Genomic DNA, 19,925 nt, shown 5'->3' with positions numbered 1-19,925 from the left:
TACTGGAAAAAAAAAGATTTTGTGAGTAGACTTATCTATTTTATAATTCTCGAGTTTAATTATTGGCTAGCCAAACCTAAAATATTTACGATCTGGCTATGCACAAATAAAGTTGTATGACCCCTGATCACGAGTAATGTAATCGAGTTTAAATACAAAAAAGGATGTAGATAAAGAAGAACCGTTTGCATGCACTTTTTCACGTATTTAAATATACACATGTGTATAGAAAAAAATGGTAATAATCGAATTAAAATTCAAAATTATATTATACAGACTTCAGGCTCATGACCAGTCATATATTTTCCTTTTCACTCTACTAAATAATCATGACGTGTTTTACTTATTAAAAGCCAAATAATGTGTATCATAGTATATAATGATTCATATCATAAGGATATTGAAACCTTTATGCGAGTATTTTAATTTAACGTTTACTTAATAATATTAATAAAAATATATTATAAAGTAATTTCAGTATTATCAAAGGTTTGTGCTTCTGATACCTCATTCTAGTCAATAATCAGTAAAAAATAATAATTACATGAAATCAATGGTTTGATTTTCATTAACAATGCACTCTCACTATTAGCGCATTTAAATAGTTGCACCATTAACACCTAACACTCAACATCAAAAAACCTGCTTCCTAAGAGCGTAATTGGCGTTTTTACCCTTGCAGGGAGAATTTTAAAAAATATTTTTCATCGAAGCGTACGCATAAATGATTTATATTCGCCCACATTCGCCCGCTCGTAGCGACGGGGGCCTTATCACATTATTCCCCCTTATAAAATTCAATCAATCGCGAAACGCGAAACGTTCGAGTGATTTTCTAGAGTTTTTCCGAAATATTTCCCGTTCACATTATACGCACATGTGTAATGTAAATACACATCAGTGTAAATCGCGCGTATGTAGTAGGCATTATGTTTTGCATATTACATACCTTATGAATGTACACACACATATGTGCACACTCGCAAACATGGCAGTAATGTGGTAGAAAGCGCGATCGCAAATTAAAACGACGTCGTTTCGTATAAATCATTTGCAAATGTGTAGCACGTACAACTACGTGTATGTATAAGATGTATTCCGAGTATCGGAACGAAAATTCATTACAACGAGAATTAATCGCTATGCGGGGACAATAAATTGCCAATATTCAATATTTTAAAAAAAATATTGGACAATGCAAAAAATGCAAATAATTTACGTAACGAATAAAAATATTGATATTTTTATATAATTAATACATATTATTAAAAAATATTTTCTGATTTTGATGATGTCACATAAGACACCCTTTTTTTCAATCGTTTTCAAAAATATTTTGTATACACTTATTGCATTAGACATTATTCATAAAGTTCATCGATCAAACCGCATGATATAATATGGTTTGGAAAATAATAACTTTAAGTGCTATAGTTTTTCCACAGTCAGTGTAATCTTGTCATAACCCAAGCACCGTCACTGTGATTTGTATTCTGATGAGTTCATCAGACAGACGAATTTGAATCAAAGTTATAGACTTCCAAGCTCACCAGACTAACAGCGTTCATCCCCCTGCGCCAAGAGAGCTAAAGCCATCCATCCTGATGAATAATTTCAATATATCAAATCCCATACGAGATTGGGTTAAGCCGAGCGTTTTATGAGTGACGTTAAGCCACGCCGGAATGGAAGTCATAATCGAGAGCTCGTATGACAGGACGGCGATAAAGTTAAACGGATAAATCTGAACAGGGCGTGCAAGATGCACGGGCACCCGGCTGACTAAGTGGCCACATAAATTTTGAAATTGAATGCCGGCGGTTCAGGTGTGGTCCCACGATGGGGTCCATCCGCACATTCGGACTGATATTGCCACATAAATCTGTGTATGGGCGGCCCTTTTGCCTAAAGGACGGCAATTTTTCTTCCTGTTTAGTCGCGGGCATAGTGCCGCGATCAATTTGCGCCGATTTATTGTCGAGCTTGCTATAAATACGAAATGAAAATAAATATTATTCACATGCGATAACCGACACGGGCGGGAGGATGACCATTGAGATTGAACGGTTTAACCTGACAGATAAATAAAGATTATTTAAGTTGCACGAGATCAAAGCAGCATTATCTAATAGATTAATAAAATTTGATATATTAGTATTCAAAAGTCAATCTAAAAGTAAATTTCTCTATTCTAAAAACATACAAAAAAAAATATTTTTACATACGACTGACTTCATTGTTATCACTGAATCACTAACCGAATAAATGAATTTTTAATTATTAAAAAAAAAAAAAAATTCAAGCAATGTTTTTTCTTTCCCGCAAAACTTATTTTGTCGCTTTTCTTATTGTAAACTTGCAGAGGATCTCTTTTCAACATTCAGAAATAGTCTTCGATCATGTTTACATTCCATTTATCTTGGTATCGTATTTCCATATTCTTTATATCCTAGTGAAATCATGACCTCGCTCTTGGCTAACTGTACCCAAATTTTTAGGAAAATAGTCCAGATGTAAATGTACTTTGACACCTGAAGATCTTGATTTTTTAAACATATCTCCACAAATATATAATACTTGTAGTTTGACTCTTTTTTATTTCCAATATAGCTGCTTACAAGTTTTATTGCTTTCCAAGCTTTTTTATTATTTTTTCGAAATTATTATCCTTCATAATTTTTCTGATGTCGGGTTCAACAAAAATGTCTTCCTTCAACTTTGCCTCTGACAAACTATGAAATTGGTCACAGATATATTTAAAGCTATCTCCTTCTTTTGGCAAAACCTTGACAAATTGTTTCGTCGGGCCCAGCTTAATGTGAAGTGGTGAAAGTTTTTTTCGTACTAATATGACATTCTCTTTTAATGTTTCTAATTCCTGATTAGCCAAACTTTTTTGATATAAAGCTGCACTTCTTAGCTTCCTCCAAACTATTGGTATTTCAATAATTTGAAGTACAAGAGCTTTGGTATACTAAAGAGAAAAAAATGCTTTTTACAACGAAACAACTGCTTCAGTTCTTACACGTAAATCGAACAAACTTTATTGAAGGTTCAAAGCTTGTCTTGATCTAGCAACTTCATGCCAAACAAAGCAAAGTACACTTTTTCCACATAATCTGAAATGTTTTGTTGTTTTTTATTCAGTATAATTGCCACAAATATATCAAAAACAATTCGATGAGTTAACACATCCTCGAGAAGCCATTGTTGCTTAAAAAACAAGCACAATTACTCTTAAGTGACACTGTATAAATACAAAAATAGTTTAACAAAGTTAAGTCTAGATACACACTGTAGGTGGACGAAGGGACCGGAGAGACGCTGAGATAAAAGAGGAAGTGTGTAAAAGGTGTATAATCAGTAGGTGAACAAGTTAATCAACTGGTTTAAACTGGTTTTCACTAATTTTATTGTTGTAATTATGCTAGTTTCGTTTATTTTGGGGAAAATGCTTTTGATTCTGTAATACTTTTTTGAAGTAGTAACACACTTTCATTTAAACTTTACCAAAAATAAATTATCTTTCTTTAATTAATCAAATCTATAGAGATATAAACTATAAAAAATATTTTTATATTACTAAAACACGGACTAAATTATATACTTTAAAATTAATATTTTCCTAAAAAAAATTAAAATGACACCCAATATTCATATTATATATACAGCTCTAAATTTAATATGTATCGTATGAATAACTTTAGAAATGACACATGTCACATGAATAAAATAAATCTTCTCTTTCGAAGAATAGGTTGTTCAGGGATAATTTTTACGAAGCGCTTTGAATGATACACCTTGACTTTATTCTAAATTTAAATCTAGCACATTCTGCCAGACATTACATTCATGGCCTTCGTAGAAACACCCGGAATGATATTTTCCAAGCACTTTGTTTTTTTTCCAGCAGCGGCGAGTTTTCTTCGTTATAAAATTGACGACGCTCGTCTGCGAAAATCCGTGAATGGCCGTGCGTCCCGATAAAGAATTTTATCAGCACTTGTGGCCCGCAGACCGGCGATAATTACGGCCCACCCCGCAAGGTAATGTCCTTCTAAAAACCCAGCGAACGAGACAAATTTCAAACCCACAAAAGGTAGCGACAGCAGCGGCTCCTCTTATTACAAATTTCATTACGATCCCTTATTATACACCCTCTCAAAAAAAAATGAGACAGGGTGCGAGAAATGACGCAGAATACTCGAGCAGGTGATGGATCTTTGTAAGCTAAGATTTGAATGCAAATTTAATTAGCGATGCGGAAAATCGATGATATATTCTAATGAAATATTTCATTATGCCATATCTAAATATTAGGGTGGTAAAAATATATAATATCCTCTGGTAGGTGTTATCTTGGTTTGACTAAGATTTGGATGCAAATTTAATTAGCAACGCTGGGATTCGATGGGACTGGCATTATGAAAATTCATACATACGTATGTAATGTATATCCGGGCTGGATATGCAAATTTTTATATGAAAATATCTCTCGGCGTAGTATATATAAATGCATGAAAACTCGCCTGTAAAACGCCTCAAGCGAAATGGAAATTTTAATGGAATTTCGTGGTTTGAAACTTTTCACTGTGCATTTAAGAAAACTACTTAATGCAGGTTGTTGAGATTTACATAACATACAACGACGACAATAAATATTTAATACTTTTCATTTTATTCTGTAAACATACTGTGTACTGCTTAGTGTATGTAGTACAAATTTGCACACATGTACTGACCTATGTATATTTAAAAATAATAATGCTTAAAAACAGCGTTAATCTCATGCAACTATGATGTGTAATTCAATATAAATTAAATAATAATTATTAACACTAATATAAGGGATGACAATGTAAATTGCCATGGAATGATGAAGGATCTACATTGCTGTAATATAAGCTGTCAATGACAATATTTCTGTATTAATAACTATTTATTGTTTGTTTGGAATATTATTGTTTATAAATTATTGTGCTTAAGACAGTCAAAGCAACAAAAATATACTTCATAACGTATTTAAAAATCCACCAAGAAAATGTAAAAAAAATACTTGTAAACAAGAAAATATATACATATGTACTCTCTGCAATAATATGATATCTACTCCCCGCAGTTATGTAAAGCCATTTATAAGGATAAATACTATGTGGGTATTTAAAGCAAATTTTAATGCAATGTATTTTTCATGTGCGTTTTTTTTCTGTTCATTAGAACGGTTCTTAGGTAGGATTTTATGCGAAATGCAAGAAACATTCCGAATTCAATCACACTTTAAATTTTACTTGACATATTTCTAGAATATAAATGACATTTAAATGATAATAATATATACATAAATGCTTACATTAAATATAAGGCAATTTTATCTTTTAAAGCTCTTGAATTTAGTTAAATTATGTATGGCAATATTTATGTAATGAAACACAAAATATATTATTTTGTCATACTTATTTTTTTACAACAAAGGATAAATTACATATAATAATTTTTATTATTTTCATATAGGAAATCAATAGCATTTCATTATATGTTACATATTAATACAATATGTTATTATGTATTCTTTATAAAATACATTAGTATCGTAATATATAAAAATACAATAAAGTAATAAATATAATTTACGAATGCGTGATACAATATGCAAACAGATCTTAAATTTAAAGAGAATATATCGAACTCGTCGAGACGCGTAATAAAAGGGTAGCTTTATGCAAGATTGCATGTTTCAAAGTAAACACAATTTACGCGAATCGAAAGGGTTGAGCGTAATTTATATTCAAGGCCGGCTATTACTACCAGTATAATAAAGGGCTCGTGTTTAGCGGATGATAAGCCGGAGGCTCAATCGGGAAAAATCGGTAAAGCAAAAGTTCACCCCCACCCTGCAGCGCGGAGAGAAACAGGGTAGGGAATCTTATTCATGAAACACTTCATTCGGGAAATGGAAAATTACGATGGGGCATATTTTAATAAAACGAAAAACGTTATGAATAAATATGTTATGATATATACAGTATATGAAAAGCTCTTGCATCACTTGGAAAATAAATAATATGTAGTCATATTAAATTTTTGCTGTTTAAATTATGACATACATACAAATAAAGTAAATTCTTTCCTCTATGATTAAATTCTCAAAGTTAATTTGCTACAATAAATGCTCTCTAATAGAACACAGAATTTTTTAATAGGAATATGTACTTTAAAATAACAGCAATATGTAATATTACATATTAAGTAGCAAAGTTTTCAAATACGCTATTTTTATTCTCATCTCCATTAAAGATATGGTATTAATTGTAACAAGTATAATTAACACAATTACTAAAACGACTTAAAGTTAGTAATTATGCAGTCGTTATTTATAGAAGTTTTTGATTCAATATATAATGATTTTTTCATGTGCGTCTTGTCATTTTCTCCATAAGCGTACGCGGAGTGTGACTGACTATTACCCTCTCTACTTAGAATTTCTGACCCGTCTTCTCAAATTAATAATTGACGTTGAAGACCATCAATAGTTTCGCACCGGCTTACACTTACTTTTCGCGCGACAACCTAGGTAGGAGATCAAGTTTGACTATGTTTGGATCGCAATTACCAATGGGCCAAAACTCCCGAGTTAATGTATCTACTAAATAAGGACTGCCCGCCTAAGCTATATATACTACTCCTGCTCACTTTGTGGCATCTAATGTTTGTTTTAGGTGAAACCTCCATATTTCGACTAACTGAAGACTTATAGTCTGAAATCCCGAATCTTAAATTGTATGGTAATTTTTATAGCTTTCAATAAAAATGCTGGGTTTACGCAGCTGTGTGCTCGTCGTCAATATTTTATTCTCTAGCTGACCGACGATACAATGTTTCGTATCCCGTATCTAGATTTGCATATTCATTTGTTCAAAAGCCTGTGTGGGAACAATTTTTTTTTTTTATTTTGAAAGCTTTACTTGCTTTGAAATCTCATTTAATGCTAAAATAATATCTTAGCGATTTTTTACTTATCAGTAGCACTCAAACAGTGGTCTTAACAAACGAATAAAGATGTTTGACTTGCGCTTCCCAGAGGAACTGCGCCACCAGAGACCGAGCGACACCCAAAAACTGCGCTCCCAGAACATTTACTCTCGAATCACGAATGAAAATGCTTCAATGATCACCTCCATAAAAAAAGTCACAAAAAATAAGCATTATTTAATAAAGGCTCATTTGATGATGTAATATGCTTTATACAATAATTATTTTTTATCTCTATATAATTATTTAAAAAAAAAACGATGTTGAAAATACTCAAATTGCATCTAATGAGAGCTCATCAGTTAAATCAAAAAGTCTAATCAAACTACACGTGGAAAAATTATATATTTCTGTTGAAAATAACTATTGAATCATTTGCTTGCTAACTACCACTAAGTTTTATAGTAAACTTTTACGATAAATTGTAAATTCTAAGAATATAGCTAGCACGCCGGTTTTAGATGGGTATTTGTTATATAAATAAACTACCCCTCAGGTCCCCGTCAAATATAAATTACATAAACCATTTTAAAAGCCTTGGAACGGCTTATACAAAGAATCCCTATCAATAAACTGAATCGCCAGAAAAAATAACAAAATTCTAGTCGCTTCTAATTGACCGATAAATGATACGGCAATAATTAGAATTTCATGAAGTCATCCAAATAATTAAATTCCGTTATAAAATCTTTGTCACAAGAGAAAAGGAAACCTGGTAATCTGTGTATTTGAATTGTTTTTGAGTCAATTTCGAGAACGCAGTTAAGATTCGGGACCGTTAGGGCTCTGCCCTTGTCCACTTGAGCTCCTAGAGAGTCGTTGCCCTCAAAAATATACAACTATACAAAAAATCCTCCATTGGGGGTTGCTTCATGAATACCAAGTCCACATAGGGTTTATCCTTACCAGAGAGCCTGCGCCATAACGCCTACGCCTTTCAGAAAATCGATACCACTTAACTGCCTCCCCGCCGCAAATGTTACGTCATCAGAGATAATTCTCAAAATAACCATCTACCAAAAAAGCTCTCCATTTCCATAAAAATGGTTTTAATCACCTATTTATTTTTTTATAATTTAGATGTTACCCTGAAGACTATTTGAACAAACGAAATGGAGCACACAATAAAATAAAGACCTTGTGATCAAGTTATAGCGCTAACAATTAAAAAAAGTTGCACCAAACATCTAATATCACATCCATTTTGAAAAACTATTCTTAAAAGACTGCATCGATACAAAAGAGCATCGCGTAAGCATATACGACAATTTAAACTGCTCCACAGAAATCACAGCCGACAATAATACAACTCGATACGCCAGCGAAGATTTTCAAAAGACACATTTTTGATACGACACTATTTTTTAAATTTGTACTTATTAAAAATGAACAATTATATATTATTCCGCCGGCTATTTATCTTTAAAGACACACCCCTATGGCCTAAATACCCGAAAAATAAAATTTTGCTAGAAGCATTCAACCAAGTCAATAATGATTTTTGACAAAATATATGTTTTGTGTATTTAAGATATGGAGCAGTAATTTATTTATATAACATGTAATTTTATTTATACTATTTATTTTTCAATATTAAATAAATATTTTTATTGCAAAAAATACTTATGAGCCACTCTGTACATATAATAAATCATTAAATCAAATGGCATAATATACGTATTCGTATATATTTCGTTTATATTACCGATTGAATAAGACTCCATTGTCCCCATTTGGCATTTCCCCTATTTTTCTTTTCACTACACATAAAACCTCGATTCCCTCGTTTTTCCGAATATTTTCATTCGTTCCTGCTTTTTCCTCGTGGGAATTACTCGCAGACAAATGAACTGCTTCGTTTATAGTCATTCTATTATTGAAATATATGAATGTTCATAAACATACATATATGTATTTATTATTATTTATTCTTAATTTAATTTTTATTAAATACCAGTAAGTTTTTCGAGGAAAGTGCAAACCAGAAGTTCTAGTACGACTCCCTGGAGAGTAAGACTTACTCGGTTCGAAAAGTTTCACAAAACTAAAAAAAACACATCCAACAGTGATGTACGACTTTAGAGAAAAAACGCAAACATTTACCTCGCGGAAAACTCTAAGACTGAATAAAACATTTGTAGCTAAATATTTTTGTTTTACACAGTTAAAATAAATAATATTAATAATATTTAATTGAAATTAAATAATAATATATATTTATTTAAATTGCAAAATACGTACTGAACTTTTCTCTAACAATTTTGATAGATATGCTATAAAAATCTCGCCTATGTAAAATTCCAAATAATCATAAATATACGTCTCGTGAATATTTGAGCTCTATTGTTACTGAAAATAGCACTAAAAGTAAATCTACAATTTTATTCACGGAACTGTCAGCAAAGAAAGTGTACGTGAATGAACTGATGAAAATTTCGCCTGTCAAAGAAATACTATAAATATAGATGGTTTAATATTTCAATGAAACAAATCACATGGCTTTTTGTCGCTTTTGTCAAGTTAATTTTTCTTGGCAATAGAAGATCTATAAATAAATATATTGTAATTAAAAAATGTGTCGATAATCAAATCAGAGCAAAAGCGGCCATACGAATTTATTTTCTTTAGTGTTATATAATTTTTATTTATGATTGCTTACATATAATATAAAGTTCTAGGTAAAAAGTAGTAGCGATAGAAATATCTGTAATTAAAAAGAATAAGATGTATATAAAAATAGGTATATTTCTAAGAATATTTTTTATTTATATTGTTATTGTTATTAACGAGAATATAGTATTAAAATTGTACAACGGCCAAAAATCAAATGCCAGGGGGGGAAATAAAAACGATGCATCGTTCTTAAAATAACAAATCCAATTATAAGAGTAGTGGCACGATGGTTTTATGGGGGAAATATCAGGCAAAATAAATGTGTCTCGTTCAATAATCGTGTCACGTACCGTGTATTTTATAACCAAAATGACCATACGTTTGAACAGAAAAAGCTGCCTATGCAGATTATTTTATTATATACGACAGACCCTCGAAACGCAATATAATAAAATTGTAATATACGACAAAAAAACGCGACATTTTGATTATATTTAATTTGTATACATAAAAAATAATTGTCTATAAATAAAACACGTAATTGAAATACACTTTCTACATGACGTTGATTTAAACATGTCAATGTATAAAATACCCTAAGCAAATAATGCCACAAAAAATAGCATTATTTAAGTTAAACAAATTGAACCACATCAATGGAAAATAATTTTATATTAGTGCCTAACCATGACCTTGAAATTATCACTTATTAAAAATACATTTTCTATGATTTAAACGTAATTATAGTATATTCTTTAGTATACATCATTCAGAGTGTATAATTTACGTTAATGTAAAAATATTTATTTTGTAAAAAACATGTATGATATCATATATGTATATATTGAAAATGACAAACTTAAAAATTACTTCTCTAAATTATTTACATCGAACTTTGCTTAGGTACGCATAATAATTACTATAATCATTTAGTTAACATCATTCAAAATATTATTTATATTTTATAGTATAAACCAAAAACAGTTGTAGTATAAATCTAAAATAATCTAGAATGAAGCCTAATATACGCAAGATAATAGATAAGATAGAAGTAATATTAAAATGAATCATTACCTGAACAGGCCCCGAAAGGGTTGGAAACAGCTCACGACACCCCTAAATGAATAATCAATGACAGATTTTCAATTTTATATCGCGTCGTGAACACAATTAATTTCCCTTGTGTAAAGAATTTTCCCGAAGCGTCCTGACGGTTTCCCGGCCGGACGGCTACTGGTATAGGGACTCTGAGCATTTCTGCGTCTCTTTTCTGAAGTTCCTCTCGTTTCCACAGCCTCCCACGCGATCATTCAATTTTCCCTTCATGGTAATGTAAATTATGCCCTCTTGCGAGTAATGAACCATTTTTAAATGTTACAATTAACGTTTAGATAATAATATATACTATGACATCAAATAATAAAATATGGTTTACAATTATATATATTGTATAATTTATTTATACTAATGGCTAGACATAAAAAATATAAATTACTGTAAATATTTCAATTTAAATATAGAACGAAAGAAGGTGTGTCTTTATTCCCGTAGGATATCCTGCTATATTTTTACTTTGCGGACTATTCTATGGGTACTATTATATAAACCCTAACTCCGTACAATATTATCTTAACCGTACTTATTTTCTTACTACCATTCTTATAAATAAATACACCTGTATTCCTAAATATACCCCAGTTACATATTTATTTTAAATATTTTTCTAACATTTAACCATTCCAGTGCCTTAAGCATGTTTTAAATCTCAGTTTAATTATATGTATTACAAAATAAAATATTATGTTATTTAGTTGCACAATATTTTAATTAATACTATATTTTTTTATTATCTACATTAGATATATTTATTATTCCTGACAAAAAAAAAGATTTATATATCAAATGTCTCGATTAATATACTTGATGATATACCTATGTATGTATGTACATATATTGATAATACCTTAAAACAAATTTGATACTAACAACAAGTTCACGAAATTATTATATAGATGTACAAGTTGATATCAAATATTATATATTATATGTGTATCTATTAAATTAACTATAGAAAAATTACTTAAAATTTTAATGATAAAGAAATTCTAAGCAAAAGTAAAAATGAACATAAATAACTTTATTCATGAAGCAAAAAACGCAAAAATAATTACAATCAATTAAAAAATTGCATTAAAAATAATTTTTAAAATATTTATATATCATTTTAGCAATATAATTTTTTAGTGTGTTGAATTTATGCAATTGATATTATGATGCAATTTAATATAATAACTTTTCGCGTATTTATAGTAGAAAAAAGTGTAAACATATTTTTCATTATTTTTTTAAAATTAAATTTAAAAAAAATTAAAAATCTATTTAAAATAGCATATGGATAATAGTGATTTTTTAATTACTATCTTGTCTGGAATCGTCTTAAACAGATTTATTACAAAATAATACTTAATATTACGTGGCGACCATACACAGTTTGAAAGGGTCTTTGTCTCAAAACTAGCGTTAATTTACTGTGACCAAAATGATCATCCATCAATAAAGAAACAAGATAATGGGGGAAAGGATTTGGACCACACCACTCTCGTTTAGACCAGAAAAAAATCCCATAAATAACACGAGTTTTGTTCTTATTTAAAAATTCACCATCATTGAGAGAATATTTCTTTGTTGCGAAACGGTCACGGATATAATTAATCAGCGGATCCACAACATTCTTGTTGCAATGCAATACGATCTTGGACAATGCCCATCAAGCGAACATCGCTTTCTAAAGACGTATACCTATTTCGCCGTTCTAAGAAGCGACTGCAGCGATTCGCTGAATGATCGCTGCATAATTGCGATTGATCAGCAAGCTTTGCAGCTCTGGATACTTAAGCCTGGACTCCGATGAGAAGAAGGCAGTCACCAGCAGTCATTTGAAGACTCAGGCAGACACTCGAAAAAAACAGCAGCAGCCTGCCAGACGCGCCCCCACCGACAGACGCGAAGATACGACCTAAGACTCCCAAACGCGATGATCACCTCCAGACACTCTCGCTGCAGATACCTACAAGACCTTTGAGGACCTCTCACAGACATCATCCCTACGCCAGCTTCTCCACCACGACTCGGAGAAAACATCTTGCCTTTTATCGTCTATCGCAACATATGTAAACATAATGTAATAAACTAACATCTACCTAGATTCCACCCTGAGTCTTACAGGCTATGAAGTCATCACACCATAGTGTTCTCAAGCCTTAAAAATAGTTTATATTGAATCAGCGAGGTATAAAGACCCTGTTAAAATTTACGCATCGATCGTGAGTAAATTTTTGACGTAATACACGTTAAAAGCGCAATAAGTCTTTGTGAATCACAGACAAGTGCTTTCGTAGGTGACGATAAAATAGCTAGAAAAATTAGCATCACAGTTTGTTTGGAATCTTTAAAAATATAAATGCTATTTTATTACACTGACAAACGCAGCAAGAAAAATGCAAGGACAATGAAAATTGCATAGAATGCGTAAATTGCGTGAAATACTTATTTGCTATTTCTGCAATAATTTGAACGCAGATAGTGCTAAAACACGTATCATCTCCGAATTATAAATACACAAAAATTGAGTCCTGATCTCGCTACCAGTGAAGCTAACGCCAACTCGACACAGTCTTTGTATAAGCTTAAACTTTTAGGCTTTTACAAAGAGTCCTTGGAAAAGCAGCCTTTTTATTATGATCGTCAGATCTGTTTTAACTAGACCTTCCCCTTGAGTTACAGAGCTTTATCAAACATCAAACGATGCGAATGATCCATCACTTATGTGTGAATACAATAAAAAATATAGCACATATTAATACAGCTTCTGTTAATATGAAACTACAGGACAATTTTAAATAAAAATAACAGAATAAAAATACTAAATAATTGTATATAATCCACTTTTAATCAACGTGTTATTCAAAAATATAGTAAAAAATTACAGTTTTTATAATTTTTTTATTGAAAAATTGTGCTTGAGAATGAAACAAATTATTACTTATCACAAAAAATTCTTTACTTGTAAACAAAATCTGAACAATCATTTTTTTTAGTATATACTTTCTTTCTATATTTCGATTGATATTCAGTAAAAAATACCGTATAGAATATTTTAGAGTTATCTAAGTTTGTATTTGACCTAAAGTTTATTTAATCACAATTTCTGATCCGTATAATAAATATATACAATTAACCTAAATAATCTCGATTGAATAGCAGAATAGTTGCTGCAAAATCGGAATTCATTCGCTTTCGATATTAAAAGGAGCAACCGCACGCGAAAACAATAAGCTCTGGTCCAGCTTTGCATTCTCCTAATTCCATTTATTAGGTACTCAGATTCGGATTGCTAATTGTTCCAATTCAATTCGTTTAGCACTGAACGATTCAAATAGTTATCTTAGTTTCCACATTGACTATTGGTACTAATAAATCATCACATTTCCGATGAATGAATGAATTTGGATATAATTTATTTAACTTTAACCTTTCAAATATTACTGAGAACGTCATGCGTATAAAAATGCGATTTATTTTTAATTGCAACGCCAAAACGCGAAAAGAATTACAAATGAGCGAAATTACAAATTGGGCTTGTTTCTCGTTTAATGCGAAAGGACCAGTTAGGTAATTGAGTCATTGAGAATTTGAGGGCTTTTCGGGGAGCTTTTCGCGGTCAGACGTACAAATTTCACGTATACGAGTTGTTTTAATTAAATTTTGATTGCACACGTATCTAACGGTTAAAGTTATTTTATATATTTTATTCAATATTATACCTTTAATATGATAATAAATTGAAAACTAACATTGAATTACCAATCGCATAATTTATATATATAATATATAAGAGAGAACTCTTGCCACTATTTACTACCTCTAATTCATATATTCAAATAAACTCATATGAATAAGTAATAGAAGTATTATAAAACATATACAACAATTATATACCGTATATTCTGGTAATAATACGACGTTTTTGTAAGATATATTATTTTCATTATGTACCGAATGTGCATCGACGGTCGTAAAGGGGCTTTACCCTAAATTACGAGTGCAGTTAGTTGAGTGGATATTGGAAAAGGCGAACGTTGAATAAATAATGTTGACATAGCAGGAGGCAATAAAAAGAAATACACTGCCATCCTACTAGCGTGGCTATGCTCTTTTATGCTGACCGATCGAATGGCTTTTAATTATGTCACGTATGTATGTGTCTTTATCCTTTGAAAGCTCAAAGGATCGAGCTTTGGATGTTGACTGCATTACGACAGTCATTTGATAATATATACATATGTTACATAATTTGATTTTATCAGTAAAGAATAGATTTCTAGTTTAAATGCAGTAAAGTGGGTTTACGTGCTACCTAGTATTTTCCGAATAATTATGCAATTACGGACATGCATAGTACGAGCTCTCGTTTTGATCAGCTTTGATCAATTTAGTTCAATCAGTAGTCAAATTGAGCAATGCACTTGAACGATTTTTAAGCTGTTTAAAGCAAATCATAATTGTTAGATAATTTAATGATATTATTATATAATAATATTAACGTATCATTATCTAAGATATATTTATATAGATCCTATTCAAGTCATATTGTATAATATTAAAATAAAATTTAACATTTTTTATGACTATTAATTTAATATTATTTTATCTCTCAATCAACGAAAAAGCAGGACGCTTTTAAAAATAAAAATTTAGTCAGGAAATTTCCTATTTAAAATACGCTTTGATAGATCTAATAACATTATCTGTACAAAGAATTAATCCAAATCCACATTTAAACACCAAGGATATTGTTTTAAAAATTATCTTAAATAAAGCATCTGTTTTAAGATATGATGTTTGGATTTTTGTGTGCTTGTTTAACCACAATACAAAAATACCACCATTTTTCGCATTGATTTCTGAAGCTAATAAATCAGTTGTCTACATTAAATTTACCCAAAAATATTGAGCAGCATCGACAACTCTAACAAAGCAAACATTATCGTTCATTATGGGCAATTGAAATCTAACTACTAAACCAGATTTTAAAGGGAGTTTTGCTTAGCAAAAATAGAGTTTTTATCTCAGCTATTTTTTCGAATTGGGTAAAGAAATTGAATTTTAATAAAATTATTGTGTGATGAATTATATAAAATAAATAACATATATTACTAAAACGGTACGTGAGTAATTATATTATTGAAATGTCGGGAAGAACTCACCATTTTATATTTCGGCAGTAATGCACCCGCCATGGTCACGATTTTTCAGTAACTGCTGCTCTCCGAGACCTGCGTGTGAATATATACGTCATTTTTAATTTACATAACGCGTAAAAAAAATGACAATCGCATTTTTTAATATTTTTAAAAACACTGCAAAAAATACTTTAGCAAATAATACAGTCAGTGCAAATACAATAAGTCAAATGGTCACTTGTGTGCGCCTACAGATACCGACGCAAAATATGTTCTATATATTTAGATAATAATAAATATTCTGATTTCTCTTTAAATCATCGCATGGGTTAAATAATTAAAAATATAAATTTAAAAGACATCCCCTAACTGAGGCGCTTAGGATCAATTCCATCTATATCAAGTTTGGATAATTTTTGACAAATGAGAAAAAACTTCTTATTTAAGCACCATAGCTTAACATTGCAAATGTGATATTTTAAATTAAACTATAAATAAATAAAAACTAGTAGTGATGTACATATATTTTCAATGTAATCTCAGTAGTTTTTACAAAAAAATGGAAAATTAGAATGGACTTGGAATGTTTTGATTGAAATACAAATGATTTATGAGCTTTTGAAAATGAACTCAGATGGATTTGGTATTTCTGCTAATAAACAGTGTATAAATTGCGATTGAGGGCTGACACAAAAATATAATATCCTGTACATACAATAATTATTGTTTTGTTTATTTAATATTTTCATTTGTATGTTTTTTTTATTATAATTTTTACACTAGCCTCTCTATTTCAAATATGCATTAGGTTTATTCTTCGATTTAATATATATTCAAACTTAATAAAAAATAAATGAACAAAAATTCAGATGTTTATTAACGCCATTTATTTTTAATAATTAACTTTAATATGAAATCACCTTTTTCGTTTCTCCCTTGCGATCTTTGACTGTCATGACTGTCAATGATGACACTTCCTCTTCCGAGCCTTGGAACCTTCTATTTCTTCAACTTGTGATGCACTTGTATTCACTTTTAACACAATAAGGATAATTCAACGGTCACCGACAACAATCGCGAAACAAATGACTGACTAATAAAATGTTGTCATGGCAACCGTATCTGATTGGTCGGTTTGCTGATACACACGGATTTGAAACGTTTTGATTTTCAAACATTGCAAACCTGTTGAAATTTGAGTGAGTTATTCATTAACAATGAACATATCGATCTGGACTAAAACATCATAACCTATAAAACTAAATTTAATAGGAATTGATCCAAAACGCCCCTTTAGTACGCTGTATTCGTGCTTAAATAATTTCTCATAGTTACCATATTTTATTTTATTTTATTTTATTTTTAGATTAAATTAAGACCATCGTAGCCTAACAGGTTACCCCAATGCGCCACGATATTCGAAAACAAATTTTAAATTTATAAAACATAAAAAAACGTATATATACATAAATATAACAATACTTAAACATAACGAAAAATTATAAAATAGCAAAATTAAATGATACAAACTGGATCAGATCCTCGTAGCTAACATTAAATAAGTCAATATGTAATGCCAGCGTATTAAGGAGCCGGATGGCTATAGGCGAGTCGGCAAGTGCGGATGTCCTAACCCTAACGGCCATCAAAAGAAGTCTCGATCGTGATTCTCGAAAATGTTCCGGAACTCAAAACTGGAATTTCTCGAGAATAGTTGGATTGTCGACAGTACCTTTTAGTAATTTGAAAAAATGCTTAGCGACACACAGCTTTCTGCGAGAACTCAGCGAATCATATCGCAACGCTCCTAAAAGAAAGGCGCTGGGATATAAGTACGGATAATCACCAAATGTCCTTTTTTTGTAAAGGTATTTTAAATACCTTTCTTGAATTTTTTCCACTAAAAGGGAATATTTGGCTATTCAGGGATTCCAAATTATAGATCCCGATTCAAGAATGCTACGAATTAAGGTGTCATAGAGGATGCGAATAACTGACGGATCGTCAAAGTGAAAGGCATTCCTCATAACAAATCCGAGCATCTTGGAAGATTTATCACAGACGTCGTGTATGTGTAGAGAGAACCTCCATTTGTTCTCGAAAGTGATTCCGAGATCTTTAATAGAAGTCTCTCTAGTCAAAATGTTACCACCGAGATGGTAGAAATAAGCTGATGGCGAACGGGATCGAGAAAATGACACAGTATGGCACTTTCCGACACTAAAGGGCAGACGGTTAACGGAAGCCCATCTCCACAGAGAGTCTAAATCACTTTGTAGAGAGAAGGAGTCCGCAACAGATCGAATGCATTTATATAATTTTAAATCATCTGCGTACAGAAGAAAACTTGAATTTTTAATTGCTGTATTTATGTCATTAATAAATAACACAAAAAGCAGAGGTCCCAGATTGGATCCTTGAGGAACCCCCGAAGAGGTAAGATATTCTTTTGACAATCGTCCACCATAGGTTACAAACTGTCTACGATTGCTTAAATAACTCGAGAATAACCGAGTTGAATTATCTGAGCAGCCGAGGTTTAACACTTTTTTTAATAATAACATATGACATACTTTGTCAAAGGCTTTCTCAAAATCTGTATACACAACGTCTACTTGAATTCCCGCATCGAGAGAAGTTGTCACCGTTTTGGTGATATGTAAGCACGAATACGGAATACTAAATTTATCCATAGCTACCACTTATTTTTTCAACATTTTACAAACGTCTATGTGAATGTTTTCAGAAATTTAACAGCATAAAGAAAATTTCTTCACAGTAAGTGACTACAGATTAAACGCTAAAATACTCCAGCTACCATAAATATAATATAACCAGTACTTCACTTGCAAATGATTATTATAAAACACCCTGAGAACATCTTTCAACCACTTTTAAGATTGACAGATGATGAAAATATAGGTCCAATAATGTAGTTTACATCAAAACATATAATAATATGTGCAAGAAAAACACATGAAATATTTAAATCTATCGTAAAACTTATCTATATGTTCCATGCTAACTTGAGTCTAAGATATATTTCTAAACCAGAGTTTCTCCATTAAACAAAGCAATCATAGTGAATCATAAATAAAAAAAATACTAACTCAAATCGTACATATATAAAGGTATATTTTAATTAATAAATACCGAACACTGCGTATTACCTACAAAAATATACATTTAGTATAACCTCTATATACATACTTCTGTACAGTACCTATGTTGTGCAGGTATTTATTCTTGGAGATTATATTTGATATTTCACAGTGGTCAGTTGGTATTATTCCAGTGGAGCGGACCTGAAAGCGTACGGCGAAATGGCTTCAGTAATTGTTTCCGTTAAGGGAGGACTTTAAAAAAGGGTACGGAAGATAACAAAATGGATTTTTCATAATCCGACTTATACATATACATATATATAGCTAATACAGTTGGATAATATCCAGTTAATTTGCGTAAAAAGCAAACTGCTAAATTCGCATTTGGCTTCGAATTAATGAGCCTTTTTGACAATGAGGTGGAACAACTATAAATTTAACCTTCATCGATCGACCCCGAATACATTTGTATGTGTGTGAAAGTATTTATGCGTGGGTTGACATTTTTGGACCGATTCCAATGTAAAATCTTTTAATGGACAAACATTGCTTTTGTTTGGCAACACTAATCCAATGTCGATTTTTATTCGGTAAAATCTGTCCGACCTTTTTTAATCAAATTTTATTTTATGTGTTACACTTTAATATATCGAACATTGTAAATATATGTCTAATTACAAAGTTATAATGCAATTACTTTAAAACCATTAAGTACTTGGTAATTGGATGTTTAATTACATATAATACATCCATGTTTTAAAGCCATCATTAAATAGAAAATCGCATTATGCATTCATGGCTTTTGTTGTTTGCTTATAATGAGAAATAATACATTTAATGCGTTTAAACAACTTGTATATATATAACGTTTTAATGATGAATACAATGTGTTTTATTAAATATATGTAATATATATTATTAAAAATATATTTCTATA

At 30.8% G+C, this 19,925-nt stretch overlaps 1 protein-coding gene across 1 annotated transcript in view; it reads right to left on the bottom strand.

The window, feature by feature from the left end:
• The window catches only part of LOC148227204 (Ig-like and fibronectin type-III domain-containing protein 1), a 92,303-nt gene extending 81,426 nt beyond the window's left edge, over positions 1 to 10,877 (bottom strand). The window contains exon 1 of the mRNA XM_088201783.1: positions 10,717 to 10,877. The gene's annotated coding sequence lies outside the window, so the exon portion shown is untranslated. The remainder of the gene's footprint in view (positions 1 to 10,716) is intronic.
• Between the last annotated feature and the right edge of the window lie 9,048 nt (positions 10,878 to 19,925).

Source organism: Plectrocnemia conspersa, unplaced genomic scaffold (assembly GCF_051122295.1).
Source record: "Plectrocnemia conspersa isolate PC_06_02 unplaced genomic scaffold, ASM5112229v1 ptg000013l, whole genome shotgun sequence".
NCBI classification, from domain to species: domain Eukaryota; kingdom Metazoa; phylum Arthropoda; class Insecta; order Trichoptera; family Polycentropodidae; genus Plectrocnemia; species Plectrocnemia conspersa.
Note: the sequence above shows the minus strand (reverse complement) of the source record. Positions and strands in the feature narration are given on the sequence as shown.